An 18,103-nucleotide genomic window follows, 5' to 3' on the forward strand; every position below is an offset into this window, starting at 1 on the left:
AAGCGATAATGGGATTCAGTTTCGTGTGTCAGATGCTGAGTGGATTGTTACATCGCAGGAAACGCTAGAGAGATGGTGGGGGGTTTCTTCCAGCAGTGGACTGTTCATGGCTGATGCCGATTAAGCAGGAAGCACAGGGGGTGGGGGGGGGGGTAGGTGTGTAATATTGGTTGGTATAAGTAACATCCATTATGAAGTCTACTATGAACCCAAAAAAACCCTCTATTATGCATATCCATCACACACACTCAATGTAAACACAAACTGAGCTGGGACACACACACACACACAGACTCGACGTCTCCGCACAGATGGAGTCAAGGATCCGTGGCCGTGTCGTGTTTTGGTTTCGTGAGTTAATCGTCGCACGCGAGGCGCTCCAAGGTTAGCGCAGTGAGAACCGCGAGAGAGGCGGGCGACCTTGCGATGTTTACGGGTGCGGGTTTCCTCCCCGGTACGCGCAGCGTTCATTGTGCGGCGGCCAGAGCGGCGGGCGTGGGGGGGTGGAGGTGAGGGGGGGTGGGGCTGTGGTGAGGGGGGGTGGGGCTGTGGTGGGGGGGGGGGGCTGTGGTGGGGGGGGGGGGCGGTGTTAGAGCCGGCGTGATGCCGGTGTGAGCAGGGCTCACAATTGTCACTCCATCCCTTTCGGAACGCGGTTACGTTAGGCTGGCTTGGAGTACTCGCGCCGGGTGTACAGGAAGGGGTTCGGGGGTTCGATCCCGACCCTTGACGCCTGCTGTATATTTGGGAGTGTGAGTGTCTTCTCTCTCCCCGTGGGCGCGTGCAATGTTTTCCGGGTCCTCCGGTGTTTCCCTCCACATTTGGAATCAACAACACGCGTTCAGAGGATAGTGGCTGCTATCCACTTCCACGCGATAGGCCACTTCGTTGAGCTATCATTTGTGGCCAGGTCGCTTTCTGAAAAAGAGCAATATACAGTGAGGAAAAGAGTATTTGATCCCCTGCTGATTTTGTACGTTTGCCCACTGACAAAGAAATGATCAGTCTATAATTTTAATGGTAGGTTTACTTGAACAGTGAGAGACAGAATAACAACAACAAAATCCAGAAAAACGAATGTAAAAAATATTATAAATTGATTTGCATTTTAATGAGGGAAATATGTATTTGACCCCCTCTCAATCAGAAAGATTTCTGGCTCCCAGGTGTCTTTTATACAGGTAACGAGCTGAGATTAGGAGCACACTCTTAAAGGGAGTGTTCCTAATCTCAGCTTGTTACCTGTATAAAAGACACCTGTCCACAGAAGCAATCAATCAATCAGATTCCAAACTCTCCACCATGGCCAAGACCAAAGAGCTCTCCAAGGATGTCAGGGACAAGATTGTAGATCTACACAAGGCTGGAATGGGCTACAAGACCATTGCCAAGCAACTTGGTGAGAAGGTGACAACAGTTGGTGCGATTATTCGCAAATGGAAGAAACACAAAATATCTGCAAATCTCCCTCGGCCCGGGGCTCCATGCAAGATGTCACCTCGTGGAGTTGCAATGATCATGAGAACGGTGAGGAATCAGCCCAGAACTACCCGGGAGGATCTTGTCAATGATCTCAAGGCAGCTGGGACCATAGTCACCAAGAAAACAATTGGTAACACACTACGCCGTGAAGGACTGAAATCCTGCAGCGCCCGCAAGGTCCCTCTGCTCAAGAAAGCACATATACATGCCCGTCTGAAGTTTGCCAATGAACATCTGAATGATTCAGAGGACAACTGGGTGAAAGTTTTGTGGTCAGATGAGACCAAAATGGAGCTCTTTGGCATCAACTCAACTCGCCGTATTTGGAGGAATGCTACCTATGACCCTAAGAACAAGATTCCCACCGTCAAACATGGAGGTGGAAACATTATGCTTTGGGGGTGGTGGGGGGATGGTGGGCGAGTGGGGGTTGGTGGCGGTGGGGGGGTGGTGGGTTGGTGGTGGTGGGGGGATGGTGGGCGAGTGGGGGTTGGTGGCGGTGGGGGATGTTTCTCTTTGTATTTGCCCCCTCCCTCCGTTCCGAGCCATTGAGAGTGGAACACATTCCCGTGTGGTGCTGGCTCCATCCAAGGAGCGGGATCTGGACCGAGTCAGCAGCGCTTATGAACAGTGATCTTCACTCATTTTCAGAGGAGATGGAAAAGGATTGGTCAATTTGCCGATAAGACATCATCAGCGTGAGGGCCTCCACGCATTTTAACCCATTGGGGGGTTTGACAGCACGACGATGACGATGATGACACCGGATCCGCAGGATGAGGGAGTCTCTGTCCGTATCTACCTTTTGTGTTGCCACTTTCCGACACGTGTGGCATTGCCTTTGTGCTGTTCGCTTTTCGGCGTTCTCTGGTCTGACGCTGGTGAGACTAGGCCATTAAGAAAGCTGTCTCTGGTGTAGGACAATCAGTTTCAAAGACGATGCTTATATATTATCAGAGTGTGTTTGCATGTACACCACATTTACGTGTGGTTACCGCAGACTTGATTCCTTGCAAAAGGCATCTACTTGGTGTTTTTGACATCTCGACACCTGTTTAATTTCCAGAAAGGGTAAAACCTAGTCTTGTTTTTTTCATACTTTGATACTGGCAAATAAAAGGGTGCCGTGATATTTGCGTCCCCACGCGAGTTGTGTTGTGTGTGTGTGTCACTACCCGACACGAAAACATGACGAGGAATTGATTTCTCACCCGATGCGTAACAGAACGCTTCTCGCTGCTATGCTGGCGAGGAGTGTGGGTTTATCGACATAAGGCACGACCTTTGGAGTGAAATGTTTGCCCTTGTGTGCCCTATATGTTTAAGAACGTTTTTGACTGAGCAGTACTTTAGGATATCTGCTAACTCTAACCACTATTAACGCACATTATCGCACACCACTACACACCACCAAAAATGGACAAAGATCCCCCATATAGCCTTAACAGACTGTTGGGACAAGTGGTGTTAGCGAGCACCTATGAAGGCCGGAACGGTACACGAGGGGGTGGGTGGCCAGCACCACGCCCGACCGCCTTTATCTCCCCAGTGGCGATGTTTACACACCGCACCAAGTACTCATTTCAGGCTGAGTCGACCTAGGGGAGGCCCAGGACCGGTTCAGATAATCGTCACTGGTGTTGGCCGTGAGCGGGAATCGAACCCGGGTCGCCAGGTTCATAGCGCAGCGCGCTAACCACTACACCACCGCACACACCACAGATTATGGTCTCTCCACGAATTAGGTCAGGGGAGGGAGCGGGCTGACGGTGGGGGGGGGGGGGGGTTTCACCATACTTCACCACGCTGTGCTACGCCATGCGGAACCTCAGGACTGTACAGAGGTGCTGGCTCAGTGCTCAGACTTGGCCACCGTAAACCCGCCGAGCCACCCCCGGTGTTGGCGAGCGCCTTGAGAGCGCCGTCGATTAACAATGCATTAATTACACGTCCACTGCGTTCACCACTTCCTCTGCTAGCGTGCCATACGAAAGTAAATAAATACAGATTAAAGAAGCGGATACACGCGTCAAGAGTTGCGTGTATGTGCCGTTACGTCAACCTTACGCCGTTCTATCAAACGAAAAAATACCCCCTATAAAACCTGTTTTACTTGTGATTCAGAAAGTTCATAAGTGCAGTCCAGCAAATAATCTGTGGGTCGGTCAAGGTGGTCCACTGCTCGCTTGGGAAATGTCGAAAAGTCGCATGACATAATGCACGGAGCACAATTGCAATGAACCTCGATATGCGTGGGAATTTGCGTTCCTTTGCATGAAAATAATAGAATCTGGTTGTAAAAAAAAATCATCGAACCTTCCGGCTCCTCTATCAAACCGCGCCGGTACTTGAGTGGGTGATTCAGAGAACGAGGAATGCAGTTCGCACAATCGGAGTGGTGGCGCACTGGTTAGCGCCCTGCGCTATGAACTCACTTAACATCATTGTTGGAAGAAAAAAATGGAATCTCCGGTGTGCGATTGTGGTCACCACCTAGACCAATGAACAAAGAACCATTCAATGTCCGATTTACAGGAAAAATAAAGGAGGAGGCATCATTACAGCGATGATGCACCACACTCCGCTACCCCTTACGCAATCGGCTGGCTCAACCATCTCTATGTAAACATTAAAGCTGTTGCTCTCCATCAACATCAGCCATGCGAAGAAGAAGACTTTTATTTTAAAAACAATAATAACAATTTAAACTTTCAAACCCGCTCGGTTTGGCCACCTAGCAGCCGACTGCTGGATTACAGGCCACGTGCTCTGCCACCACAGTCAGTGGCCAGTGTTGGAAAACAACAACTCCACGTTACCATAAAGCGGACAAGTCCATCCACGCCGATGATCGTCGTCAACTTCCCTTCCCACGTGTTACTCGACGTGGTCTTCGCGGCAGCAGACTGACCCGGATATGAAATCGCTCGTTTCACATTGTGATTCAGTCGCCTCGCTTGTTTGAGTCATGTTCGCGATGGCGATTCTATTGTTCGTTATGTAGTGTGCGATGTGACGTGAGTGGGTAGCCTTGGTAATGGTGACTTATGACGATGATGATGTTTAATGAACACGGCGATTGCGATTATGCGAACAAGGGGGGGTTGATGGTGATGTGAACAAGTGTGTGACGATGATTATCATGAAGATAGTGATAATGATGTTGTCAATAAGTCGTGATTGTGATCATGATTGAATGTCAGGTCGTGGGATTATTGTTACAAGTTTTATGCAACTCCCTTCTTCAACCTCCATTCTTCAGAGGATCATCATGATTACTACATTGCAATCAACCATCATTATCATCATCGTCGCCTTCTCTATATCTTCATCATAATCGCCTTCTGTATATGGCCATCATCACTTCTTCAAATCATCATCATCACCAATCACTGATTGATGCAGCGCGCTGCACAGTTGGAATTCGGGTCTCTTGCGAAAGTAGTCGCGAGGGGGCGCGAGGAATGACGCAGAGAACAATGCCCGCCGCGGTGACTCGACGCTACCAACAATTGCCCAAGCTCTGCGGTCCTCAACATGTGTTTCTACGTGAAGATGTTTCCAGCCAATGCATCACTCGTTGCCCATCGCCTACTGACCAACGCAACGTCGAGACGTCATCCTGATTTTTTGGGGCGTCTCGCCGCGACGGGCCACGTGGCGAGCGCGGCGCGGCTCACGCCGCGCGCCGCGTGACGGCCCCTCACTGTGGGATACACGCGCGGTGCGTTCATGGAATTCCTCACGCGTCTCCCACAACCACGCGACCTCCCCCTGCCGCCTACCCCTCCCCTCCACCCCCACCCCCTCGCGCCTGTCCGCCCTCGCACGCACCGCAGCCACCATCAACTCCACGTTACCATGGCTGATTCCCCAGCGACCCGAATTCCAACCGTGACGCGATCGGCGCACAGTGAACCTAAAAAGGAATTCACGGTGACGCCCGGCTATTAATAGATCTCGGAGAGAGTCTGTCCCATGAGTGATCTGTCTGTCTGTCGATATGTCTGTCAACATGTTTGTCTCTCTGTCAACATGTCTGTGTGTTCGGCTATTGCTCTGTCTTTCTAGCTGTCTCTCTTCGTGTCTATTTACGCATCGTTATGCATAGACTCTGTCCCGTTTGATGATCTGTCTGCATGTCTGTGTACTTTGTATGTTTGTACGACTATATGTCTATTTGAACGTCCATCTGTCTGGCTAGTTGTCAGTTCATGTCCATAGGTTGACAGGCATATCTGCCTGTAAACCTATGTCTGTAAACATGTATATATGTATGCAGGGGCGTAGCCAGGATTTCAGGCCGGGGTGACATTCAACACATTTTAATTTCAAGAATGATTAGCGAGTCAGGCTGTTGAACTAGACGACATCGGTTGGCGACACACTCTGACAATGCAGTTGCACGGAGTCCGCCAGATCGAGTGTCGTACACATACGTAGAATGTCACCCCTGTCACCCCCCCTGGCTCCGCCCCTGTATGTATGTCTGTCTGTATATGTATGTCTGTTGAACTTCTTTCCCACCGTACGTAGCCAAGGGTACGTAGCCAACCACAAGAAAAAGGACCTCGAGAGGAATTCGTTTTAAATTTAGATTTTAAAATGCATAGCTCCCAGTGTCTTCCTAATGTCGCAAGGAAGAGCGTTCCAGACGGCCGCAGGAGCGCATATAAAAGCACGCGATGCAGCGGTCGTCTTTGTTCGATGGCTGGCCAACAGCCGCTGCGAGGGTGGCCGGATTGTGCGTGATGGTTGGTGCTCCTTCACGACATAAGCAAGGTGTATATGTCTCTGTATCTGTCTGCCTACTTGTCAGCTCACGCCCAGCTATGGACGGACCCGGAGTAGGTTTGCCCCTTTGGCAAAATATATGACTGATAGTTTGTTTGTGTATCCATTGGTCTGTCTGTAGGTCTACACGTTGGTCTGTCTGTCGGTCGGTATATTTGCCTGCCTGTCCAGAAGAAGAAGGGGGATCATACGACGATCAGAGACATCCCATTCACTCGGAAGGCGACTACGGGTATGTATTCGCTTGTTTCCCCAAAAGAGCCACAATGAGCCTCAAGACTCTTTTTCAAGAGGGTCCTAACAAGTTTTAGGTTTTTTGACAGTAAGGGGCGATGTTGCTATCATGTCAATTGAGTAATTTGCAGATACTGTTTCAGCAGTGGGATGTGCATAATATAGTTTTTTTTGCGCGTAGTCAAATCGCGTAAATATAAATGTGTCGTTAAACCCGCCACCACCCGACACAGCCAATTAGTAAGGTTTGTTTGGGAGATGCATTTGGCCAACGCCAGTCGCGTTGTATGCGGTTGTTGAGCTAAGGGAGCAAACCGGAGAACCCGGAGGAAACCCATGGAGAACAAGGGGGAGAACTTACAAACTCCGCACAGAAAGACGCCCGAGACGGGTGATCGAACCCAGGCGCGTTTTGCTGTGAGGCGCGAGCATTCTCCACGGGACGCACCGTCGCACTGAGGAATGATGGCCGCTTTGATGAGATCGGTAACAGAATGGCAGCCGAAAGGAGGGGAACAGCGCGATGGAAGGACGACTCTGGGGGAGATGGAGCGATGAAAAGTCAGCCCGCGCGCAGGCGTGAGATCTCGTGCAACTGTGATCGCGAAGCCGTGACGCGTGCCGACATCGCAAGGAGAAGGCCTTTATCCAGCAGTGATTAGATCATGGCCGGTGATGATGTTGATGATGCTGACGAATTAAAGAAAAAACTAAATAATTTGGAAGAAACGTTGACTTCATTACGTTTTCTTTAATCGCTTATTAGTATGCTTTACATTGCACAGAGATCAGAGGAGGGAAGGAAAATAAACATTCATTAGCGTTTTAAGACAAGTTAGCGTGCTTTGGGCACGACACATCGGGGCTGATGTCCGATGGACAAGACTGGTGACGGAATGGCAACCAAAACAGTGAACGCGCCAGCGAGGACGTCTACCTCGGAGGTGAATCAATGATATCAAAAACAACAAAAACAATAATATTTCCTCGTGTGCAGGAGCGAGAATAATTTGTGGCACTGCAGCATCGTGAGCGCTTGCCGATATAAGGGTGAGCGACAGGGGAGGCATTCCTCCAGCAGTGGATAGAGACCATCATTTATGATGATGATAATGTTTTAAAAAATATATATAAATATATTGGTCCCTGGAGGTGGCGGCGGGGGCGGGGGGGGTGCGAGGGACGTGCGGTTCAGCAACACGCGCGAGTTACGATCCCCCTCGCTTACCTCCTCTAAATGCGGGAGGCGGCTGAGTGAGCGAAACCCTAGAAAGGCCAACGACGCCTCGACGAGGGCCTCTTTTAGAGGAGGAGCGGGTGGAGTAGACACGTGGGGAACACGAGGCACCGGGTATCCCCCCTCCCCCCCCGCCCCCTCGTGAGACCCACAACCATCACGATCCGTCCACGTTCAGGTGGTTTGCGTGTTGTGTCCAACCCATTTGGGGGGGGGGAGGGGCTTTGTTTCTGCACCGAATGCCATGCCCATTGACGGTATGACTGCATGGAGTTGCTGGCACGTGGATGGTGACCAAAGCCTCGCAGCGAGAGGTACAATTGCGTGCGGTGTGCCCGAGCCCTGGAAATGTTTTCCAGGGGTCCATGGTTAGACTTAAGTAGGTGGCATGTGACTTAATCGTCGTCACAGCCCATATGCAGAGGTATGTATGTTTGTATGTATGTATGTTGGACTTTTTTCGCACCGTACGTAGCCAACCGTGCTAATCAGAGGTATACTGGATGCGGTGTGCTGGGCGTGGAATTATTTTCAGGGGCCCATAGTTAGACTGAAGTAGGTGGCACGTGACGTAATACTCGTCACAGTCCATAGCGAGAATTATGTATGTCTGTACGTATGTTAAACTTCTATCGCACCGTACATAATCAAACGTGATAATCGGAGGTATACTCGATGAGGTGTGCCGGGCGTGGAATTATTTTTAGGGTCACTGACCACCACCGCTGTCATTAGCATCATCTGATGTCGGGCATTTCTCAGTTTGACTGCTGTCCGACACAAACATTGCTCTCTATGGCAGAGGGGGTCGAACATTGGAAACCCCTACCACTATCATCGCCACTCCCACCACTCTCATCACTATCACCACTCTCATCACCATCACTCCCACCACTCTCATCACCATCACTATCACCACTATTATTATCATTACTACCATCACTATCATCATCACCACCACCACCCATTACCACTACTATCGTATGCATCATCACAACCACCACTATATAATCACCACTACCACCACTATCGTTATCGTTATCACCAATATCATCACCACTATCATCACCACTATCATCACCACTATCATCACCACTATCATCACCACTATCATCACCACTATCATCACCACTATCATCACCACCCATTACCCATTACTATTATCGTATGCATCATCACAACCACCACGATATAATCACCACTACCACCAATACCACCACTATCACCACTATCGTTATCGTTATCACCAATACCACCAATACCACCAATACCACCAATACCACCAATACCACCAATACCACCAATACCACCAATACCACCAATACCACCAATATTATCACCACTACTATCATCACCAAAGACAAAGATCCCCGTATAGCCTGTAACATGCTGTTGGGGCAAGTGCTGTTAGCGAGCACCTATGAAGGCCGGCACCACGCCCAGCTGCCTTTGTCTCCCTAGTGTCCACATTTACACATCTAACCAGGTACTCATTTAAGGCTGAGTCGACCTCGGGGAGACCCATGCCCGCTTCAGATAATCGTCACTGTCGTTGGAAATGACGGGGAATCGAACTCAGTTCGCCGGGTTCGGAGCGCGGCGCGCTAACCGCTACACCAACGCTATCACCACCACCACCAACACGACCATCACGACCATCACCTCCATAACCTCCACTGCCACTACCACCAGTACCACCGCCACCACGCCCAGCTCTTCCAAACTCCCGGAGCATTCCGGCGCCGAATGCGTCACGAGCATCGTTCGCACGGTCGTGACCACATCCATGCACAATTGCCTCATTAACCCGACAGCGCCCCGGGCTGCCCTGCCTGTGCGTGCAGAGCCCAGTGCCAGCTTCCCTCCTTTCCTTCCTCTCTCCGTCTGAACTCGGTCCCTCTAAGGAGAGGTGGCAGGAGGTGGCCGGGTGGCACAGAGGTCAAAGCGCTGTGCCGGCAACCCCCATGAGATCGTGCGTTCGAATGGAAGCCGTGCTTCAGCCATCCATGATTAAACTGTAAAACTAAACTTTTTATTTTATTTTACCAGGTAAGGCACACTGAGCTACACAGCTCTATTTCAGAAGCGACCTGGCCACAAATGATAGCTCAACGAAGCGGCGTATAATGTGGAAATGTTTTACAGCCAAATACTCTCTAAATGTGGAGGGGAAAAACCGGAGGACCTGGGGAAAAATCCACGTGATCACGGGGAGAAAGACACACAAACTCCAAATATCCTGGTGTTAGGGTCGGGATCGAACCGACGACCTCCTGTATACCAGGCGAGGTAGTTAACATCTCACCACCATGGCGAGATGTTTGATTATACCGGGTCCTCGAGGCTAGTGGAATTCATGGTCGCAGTCCGGTCACAAATGGCTTACACGGAGACCTATAGACTCAGAAATGAGACTCATAAACTCGTACAGAGAGAGCCACATGCGGTGCAGTACTTACAAAGAGACCCATAGACACACATGCAGACTCATAGACTTCTGTAGAGACTCGAGTTGAGAGCCGCATACTTATACGAACACACGTCTGCCGAGTTGTAATGCAACCCGGTTGTCAAGGGTTATGGTTTCACCATTGACCTTACAAAACCAATCACGTAAAATGCGTATTGGTTTGACTCAATTTGGCAAATTAAAAAATATATATTTTGCCGAGTAATGCGTATGGGAGGGTTCAGTGTCTCGAGTGTGGATAAGCGGTCACTTGAGGGGCTCTCAGAAGTACTTCTGTGATGTATGCTCCACGGGTAGTTCTCTCGCACGGGTTAATGTATAGCTTATGTGATGGCGGGGGGGGGTGCACAAACCCACTCACGTTCAATCTCGTTCTACACTTAATTTAGTTTAAATTCGAGATGCAATAATTACAATTTTTGGTGTCACTCTCATGCGTCAAATATTACTCTCGGTCGTCGGTTGGGTGGGAAAGCGACGTCAACCTATCTCCCGACTGTGCTAACCAGAGGTACATTAAAGGGATCTCAAACGTAGCTCAGTGATATACACTTCTGAGAGTCGTTCCCTAATACGGCGCATTGCGCTGCTATTCGAGAAATCCGAATGGCTTGTGACGTCTTTCGACGCGACGCCGATAGCAGATCCAGAAGGAAGAAAGAAATGGGGAAAATATGTTTGAAATAATTCACAAAACAATTGAATTGCCAAAAATCCCCTGTACATGATTCCTGGAGGGGAGGGTGGGGGCTTCTGCCGTTAGGGTCCCGCGATTTGCGTAGGGACAGCAAAACATGGGAATTTCCCAGCTCATGTTTCACATCGAGTGAAATGAACTTCTCTTTCCGAGACGACGGTTGACTTCCGGCCTCTGGTTAAGAGAATAAAAAAATGATTAACAAAAATAATGCCACGGTTGCTGAGCACAGAGCCAAAAGAAAAAAAAAACACGCCAAGCGACCAGGAATGAACAGCACTATTCAAGATGTAATGGATACGAGTGAATATGTTGCTTGAATCGAGCGAGGTTGTTTGTTATGAGCTTGGGGAAAGAGACGGTGGTCGGAGCGAATTACGAAGTGGAGCGGCGCGAAGGAAGGAGCGGAACGAGAAGCGTCGCGACCTGCGGTGTGGTGAGTGGGTGAGTGAGGAGCGGTGGCGCAGCGGTTTGCACGCTGCGTTACGAAGCCGGCAACCCGATTTCGAATCCCGCGCACGGCCAACACCAGTGACGATTATCAGAACTGGTTTTGAGCCTCCCCCTAGGGCGACTCAGCCTCAAACGAGTACCTGGTGTGGTGTGCAGACATCGCCGCTGGGGAGACAAAGACGGTCGGGCGTGGCTCTGCCCTTAATAGGTGCTCGCTAACAGCACTTGCCCCAGCAGCCTGTCAAGGCTATAGGAGTGATCTTTATCTTCATATGATTTTGACCTGCAGTGTGGCGAGAGAGTGGGTGAGTGGATGCGTCTGTTGTGGTGGCCTACATAGTGCTGAGTGAGTGATTGAGCTTTTGCGCCATGCAGTGTGGTGGTTGAACGCAGTACGGACGAGACGACACGGTCAGTCCTCACCGTGGCCGGCTGGAAGACTCAACGAGTGAGGCACGCGGAAACAGTGCCCATTGGTAGTAGCGATAGAAGAGTGATAAGGAGGCGGAAATTATACCATGTTTATTGTAGGTGATGTGAGGTCATTGAATGGAGCGGAGGTGGGAGGGAATGCCAGACGGTATGGGGCACGGGGTAAGGCAGGAAGACGAGTACAGACGACGCACAAACACCCTCAAGCAGACGAGAAATTAACAAATACACAAACAACAGGCGGACGCGAGCATCCCAAGCGCGCATCTGCCACGCACGCAATAACGCCACCCGCATGCACTGCATCGCTGGGGTTGGAACTCCGCAAAGAATACTAAATAAAGATAGTTTAATATTCAGTCTGTGTTTATTTTCACTTTTTTTCAATTGAGAGCCGTGGCGCAGTGCATCGAAGCTCCGCACTGGACTGCGAACTTCGTGGCCTGAGTTCAATTTCCCGGTCGGAGAATGACACTTCGGTCACAAGGCCCTTGAGCTATAGAGCTCTCTATCAAGGACGACCCTTGTCGCCCCCCTTCCCCCACACTTCACCGCACTGCACTGACCAGCGTGGTGAAGTATGGTCAACCAACGCTGACCGACATGGCATGGGGTGGGGGGGGTGATGTCTTCATCCAGCAGTGGATCGATCACGGACTGTGAAAGCATTACCGACAAATTATCGGTTAGGCATCGGGCGAGTTTGGGAACGACTCAAAATGTGGATTAAGGTTCTCGGAGTTGCATTCAACCTGCCGGGCGATATCGGGAGAAAGAATTCGGAATGATTTTCGGATTGTATACAAGCAGTCTGAACTGTTTCAGATGTGAATTCGTGTCTGTGTTGTGAGATGCACCGCTACAAATCACCTCGACTTTTTAAAAGGCGAATGACGTTTGTTACGTGTGCGATTAATTGCAAACGAAAAAAATAAATGTTCCCTTCAAAAGTGTATCCCCATTTTTGTTGCGTTCGGCATCACCGCCTTGAGACAAAGCAAACCGATCGGATCTCCCGCAGAGCGAGTGCAATGCAAGGGGCGGCGCTTCGCGTTGGAGAACGGGCCGCGGAAGCGGATGTCACAGAGCCACCTCTGCAGACATTCCTTCAAGCGACCTCTGATCCGTAGAGTAAGGGGGTGGGGGGGGGCACATTTCGTAACCGCTCTGCCGCCGAGCGAGAGCAGGCTTCGTCCCGTAGCACGACGGTCAGCCCGTTCCGCTTTTCATCCTCGGCGCTTGAATTTTTTCAGCCAAATTAAGTACAGAGCCAAGCGTGATGGGAAGGCATTCGCGAAATTGTATTCGTCCGCACTGCGGTGTCGTTCGAGCATCTGCGAACACAACGTTGCCCAATAATCTGCGCTCCGCGTGCGTGCGAGAAGGGTCGATTAGCTGACTCTCAAACCGGGGTTGCACAAAGAGTCGAGCTGCTCGTCATGAACACGTTCATCAAGTCTCGACGTCGTCGGACTAGGCAGCCAGCTGCGCGGCATATAGAATTCGCCAACGGAATGCGTTTATCGGTTCGGTGGAAATGCTTGTTCATTATTGCATCAGTGAAAAAAAAGAATTCTGTCTTCATTTTCATCATCATTATTGAATTAATGCTTTTCACGTGTCTCTCCGCTTCTGAAGAGATATCACTATCATCATCATCTTCATAGAGTTATTTATGTATCATATTCTTTTTGCTCTCACTTGTTGGATGGATACATCATGATCATCTTCATTTCATAGCATTACAATCCCATGCCTTGACCTTTCCACTGCTATATGAAGATATATTTTATCCTCCTAATTTTCCTCCTCATCGTCATCGATATATTTAATGACTATTGTCGTAAGAATGCATAAACACCATCATCAGAATAATCGTCGTCATCAATTCATCTTTTTATCATTCTGAAACTTACTTTCTCCACGTCTGGATGAACGTCTTTGCCATCGTCCTCCGTGTCCTCCTGCTGCTGCTCCTCCTCGTCAGTACCGTCATCGCCACTCTCAGCATGTATCCTCTGGTATCATCATCATCATCATGAATATCATCATAAATATCATCATCATCATCATATTTTACCTCCCAATTGTTGAATGTATGCATTATCATCATCATCATCCTTATCATCATTATAATTTATCTATCCATTACTGGATGAATGTATCACCATTATGATAATAAATTATCTCCACTGCTTGATGGACTCTTGTCTCCCTTTATCTGGATGGATGTATCTCACAGGCCACCCCTCCCCCACCCCACGTACCCCCCCCCCCCCCATGCCCCCCGCACCCACATGCCGATCATACCCCGCTTTGCGCCGCTTGTCCACTCCCTCTTCTTCATTCGCCGTCTCTGCGTTCCGCGCCACGTGCTACGCAGCTGTGCCCATTGCGCATCGGCTTGACCCCCCCCCCCCCCCCCCCACCGACACACGTGCACGGGAACCACGGTTCGAATCCGACCTACTTTCATAAAGAGTAATACGAACCATCATCACTTATTCACGACATCATCATCATCGTCGTCGTCGCGTCGTTATCGTCTTCATTGTTGTAATCCTCACGGTGATTTTCATCATCATGATTATGTACGTACGTTGAACTTCTTTCGCACCGTACATTGCCAACCGTGCTAATCGGAGGTGCGGGGGAAGGACAACAAAATAAACACATCAGTTCTAATAAAAATAAATACCATCGTTTGTTATCGCTACACTATCATCATTATTATAATTGTCGTAATAATTATTGTAATTCATCAATGATTCCAGTCATCACCATCGCTTTCTCATCACATCATCATCATTTCCGTCATTATTATAGCCTGTTCAATGCATCGTCATCAATATCAATTGCTCACTGAGTCATCACCATCATCCTCATTATCCGGTGGCGACATTCGCTCTTCTCTCGCGACGTTCGAACGCGTAAATGCACAAGGTGCACCGAGGTTACTCTCGGTGTGTGTGTGGGCGCATGGCGGGCGATCCGCCCACGTATGTACTCCTCGTGCCGTAGACGCTTCGCCAAATCTGGCCGGTAAATTACATTCACGTGGCTCAGCGGTGGAGCGAGCAGCTCGCAATCGGAAGGTTACGGGTTCATATCCTGGTTGTGTGGCTGACTCTCCCCATCATCCCTGAGCGGTTGATAGATCAATCAATCAAAACGATCATCTCAAAGGTCGAAGAAAAAGTTTTGGCGACAGTGACATTACACTCGACCCCGCCATAGGAATGTGTAATTTATACCACTGGCTCGGGGCTGTGAACGGAAGATGAACGTCGTCTCAATGCTCACTTGAGCTGGAAAATCACTGTGACTTTGACAATGATGATGGTCGTCATAGTCGACATCATGAATCTCAATCGGCTTCTCGTTCTCACCTGGCTAAATAAAGGACATTGGCTGATGGACGGCCGCTGCTTGCATCTCTTGGGCTCGGTGCCACGTTGGACTTGAGCCACGGAAATGAGAAATTGCATCACCAGTGGATTCGGTGCCAGCGCGCAAGATCATGTTAGGGTGTGTGGGAAGAGGGCTCACATTCCCACCTGTTGTGTTCCCCTCCCCCTTACTAAACCCCCCCCTGACCCCCCCCCCCCCCCCGTTAGTTCAATTCACGAGCAGCAGACTGATGAATGCTTGGCAGTCTGAGCAAACAGATGCGAGTGTGGCTGTGTTGTGATACGTGGCTTGGAGGGGTTAGAGTAAAGTGGGGTGAAGGGGGTGAGCCGGAGGTCATTGTCTTGCTCGTGATAATGATGATGATGATCAGGGGTCGGAAACCAAAATAAAAAGAAGAGCCTTTGTTTTTCGAACCGCAGTGCTAGTGGCAAATACCAGACTGTGGTCCTTGATGAATAGCCGTCACGAAGCAGCCCTTAAAGAGCCGCGTGTGGGTCCAGAGACGCAGGTTGACGACCCTTGATGATGATAATTCTGGTCGTCGCCATCGTTATGATGGTCATTTGTTCACGACATTGTCAGCATCATCTTGGTCATCATCTGCATCACTTACCCACGAGATCACGATCAACATCACTGTCAACCATAATTGTCCACTGCTGGATGAATAGATCATCACCTTGTAAATTCCACAATGTGAAGCTTTTGAGTTGGAAGTTTAATTTTACCACTTGAACAAAAAAACACAAAATGTAATATTTCACAGTGACACAATTTGCACGATAAATGCACGATATCGGTCAATAACGAGTAGTTATAATGGACAATTTTAATAATAATCATCACGAATTACAGCATTTTGTCAATCGACCGCTGGATCATCTCCCAAAACCCCTTGTCGGTCATGGGGACTGCTTGACCATACTTCACCACGCCGGTCAATGACGATGATGTATACGTTGGAGGAAGAAGAGGCCAGCACCAAGCCAGAAAAGTCCTGTTAGGTGCCACTCGCCAACAGCATTTAGCCCAAATAGTCTGTGAAGGCGATACAGCCACCACGTGGGCAACGTGTTAGTCAATATTCTTGGTGGAGGTATGGGAGACGAAGGCGGGGGGGGGGGGGGTATGATGGGTGTGTATGTAATGGGGGTGGGGGCGGGGGGGTTGATGGGTGTGTTTGTAATGGGGGGGTTGATGGGTGTGTATGTAATGGGGGGGGGGGGGTGGGGGGGGGTTGATGGGTGTGTATGTCATGGAGGGAAGGGGTGTGTGCGAAGTGAGTGGTTGCGAGGAGCGGTTCGGATATTACTTACAACTGATGTGGAGGCGTGGCCAGGATTTGAATGCAGATGGATGGGTTTATAGTACAGTCGTGCGCTAACTCCTGCACCACCGCTCCCCCCCCCCCCCCCCCCGGCTCATCTGTAAAAGTGTGAGCATTATATTTCATACCGTTCATAATTCGATACGTAATGCCAAATAATCCTCACATTTCCACACTGTGGAATATGTTGCTCTATCTCTGCCTTCTATTGAGACACGTCTAGACGCAAACAACACGCACTTTTATATATATATCAACCAAAACAAACCCATGCAATTGAACAAAAACTAAATATTACCGTGGAATTCTCAATCCATGATATATCCACTGCTGGATGAAGGCCTCGCGATGCGACGATCGATCGAGCAGCACCACACTGCGAAACGAGCCGATTGCAATCTTTTAATCTCCGCTGTGGATGTCTTCTCGGGCGTAATTTCCTCCTTCGTCATTATCGGAATCATTATCGAATAAATAATCGTCACGATCATAATCATCATCCTAGGAATCGTCTTCATCATAATCATTATAATCAAAATCAGCATAATAATTTAATAAAGACTCATCACCGCCAACACCATCAGCAAAATAATTATCACTGTGATCATGTTCAAAATCATCATCATCATTTAATCATGATCAAAACCATCATTATAAAAATTATAATATAATAATTATAATTTTCATCATCATGATCATCCTATCTGTCATTACATTACAACGTTTTGCTGGCTGGCTGGAGGGGCGAACGGACGGTAACATCCAAAGGACGCGCGCGTTGCCAGCCATCATTTAAAACTTGTATCATCACCCCCCGCCTCCTCCTCCATCATCACCCCCCGCCTCCTCCTCCTCACCACTGAATAAAATCAGTCGCCGCGTGGTGGCGTAGAGAGGAAATCTGCGTCAATGGCCAACTCCACGCATTTGCTGCCACCTCCTGATGGCACTGACGATGCCCCTTCGCGCGTCTGTCAGTGGACACACAATGCGCCAACCAAGTGTTGAAGGTGATATCGTGAACACATCGATGATGATCATGATGATGATGACACCTCTTGATTGATGGAATGTTGTTTGATGATCATCATGAAGGAGGGAGGGGGAGGAGAAGGAAGGAGGGAGAGACGAAGGAGGGAGGGAAAGCAGAGAGGGGGGAAAGGAGGGAGAGGGGGGAAAAGAGGGAGGGGGAAAGGAGGGGGGGGAAAGGACGGGGGGGAAGGAGGGAGGGGGGGGAAGGAGGGAGGGGGGGGAAGGAGGGAGGGGGGGGAAGGAGGGAGGGGGGGAAGGAGGGCGGGGGGGGGGAAGGAGGGAGGGGGGGGAAGGAGGGAGGGGGGGAAAGGAGGGAGGGGGGGAAGGAGGGGGAGGGGGGAAAAGAGGGAGGGGGGAAAGGAGGGAGGGGGGGAAAGGAGGGAGGGGGGGAAAGGAGGGAGGGGGGGAAAGGAGGGAGGGGGGGAAAAGGAGGGAGGGGGGGAAAGGAAGGAGGGGGGGAAAGGAGGGAGGGGGGGAAAGGAGGGAGGGGGGGGAAAGGAGGGAGGGGGGAAAGGAAGGAGGGGGGGGAAAGGA

The 18,103-nt window shown here is 49.9% G+C and overlaps 2 long non-coding RNA genes across 2 annotated transcripts; both read right to left on the reverse strand.

The window, feature by feature from the left end:
* Positions 1–7,960: 7,960 nt before the first annotated feature.
* On the reverse strand, positions 7,961–14,223 carry LOC142929189 (uncharacterized). Its single transcript, XR_012945404.1, has 3 exons — positions 14,110–14,223; positions 13,716–13,817; positions 7,961–12,456 (listed from the first exon to the last, which is right to left on the reverse strand). It is a non-coding gene; the product is annotated as an uncharacterized LOC142929189 (long non-coding RNA).
* A 1,798-nt stretch (positions 14,224–16,021) lies between these two features.
* LOC142929171 (uncharacterized) lies at positions 16,022–17,712 on the reverse strand. The gene is made up of 3 exons (XR_012945381.1): positions 17,395–17,712; positions 16,527–16,913; positions 16,022–16,248 (listed from the first exon to the last, which is right to left on the reverse strand). It is a non-coding gene; the product is annotated as an uncharacterized LOC142929171 (long non-coding RNA).
* Positions 17,713–18,103: the final 391 nt, after the last annotated feature.

The sequence above is a fragment of the Petromyzon marinus genome, chromosome 26 (assembly GCF_048934315.1).
Source record: "Petromyzon marinus isolate PM22_M1 ecotype Great Lakes invasive population chromosome 26, UKy_Petmar_22M1.pri1.0, whole genome shotgun sequence".
Taxonomy (NCBI): Eukaryota; Metazoa; Chordata; class Hyperoartia; order Petromyzontiformes; family Petromyzontidae; genus Petromyzon; species Petromyzon marinus.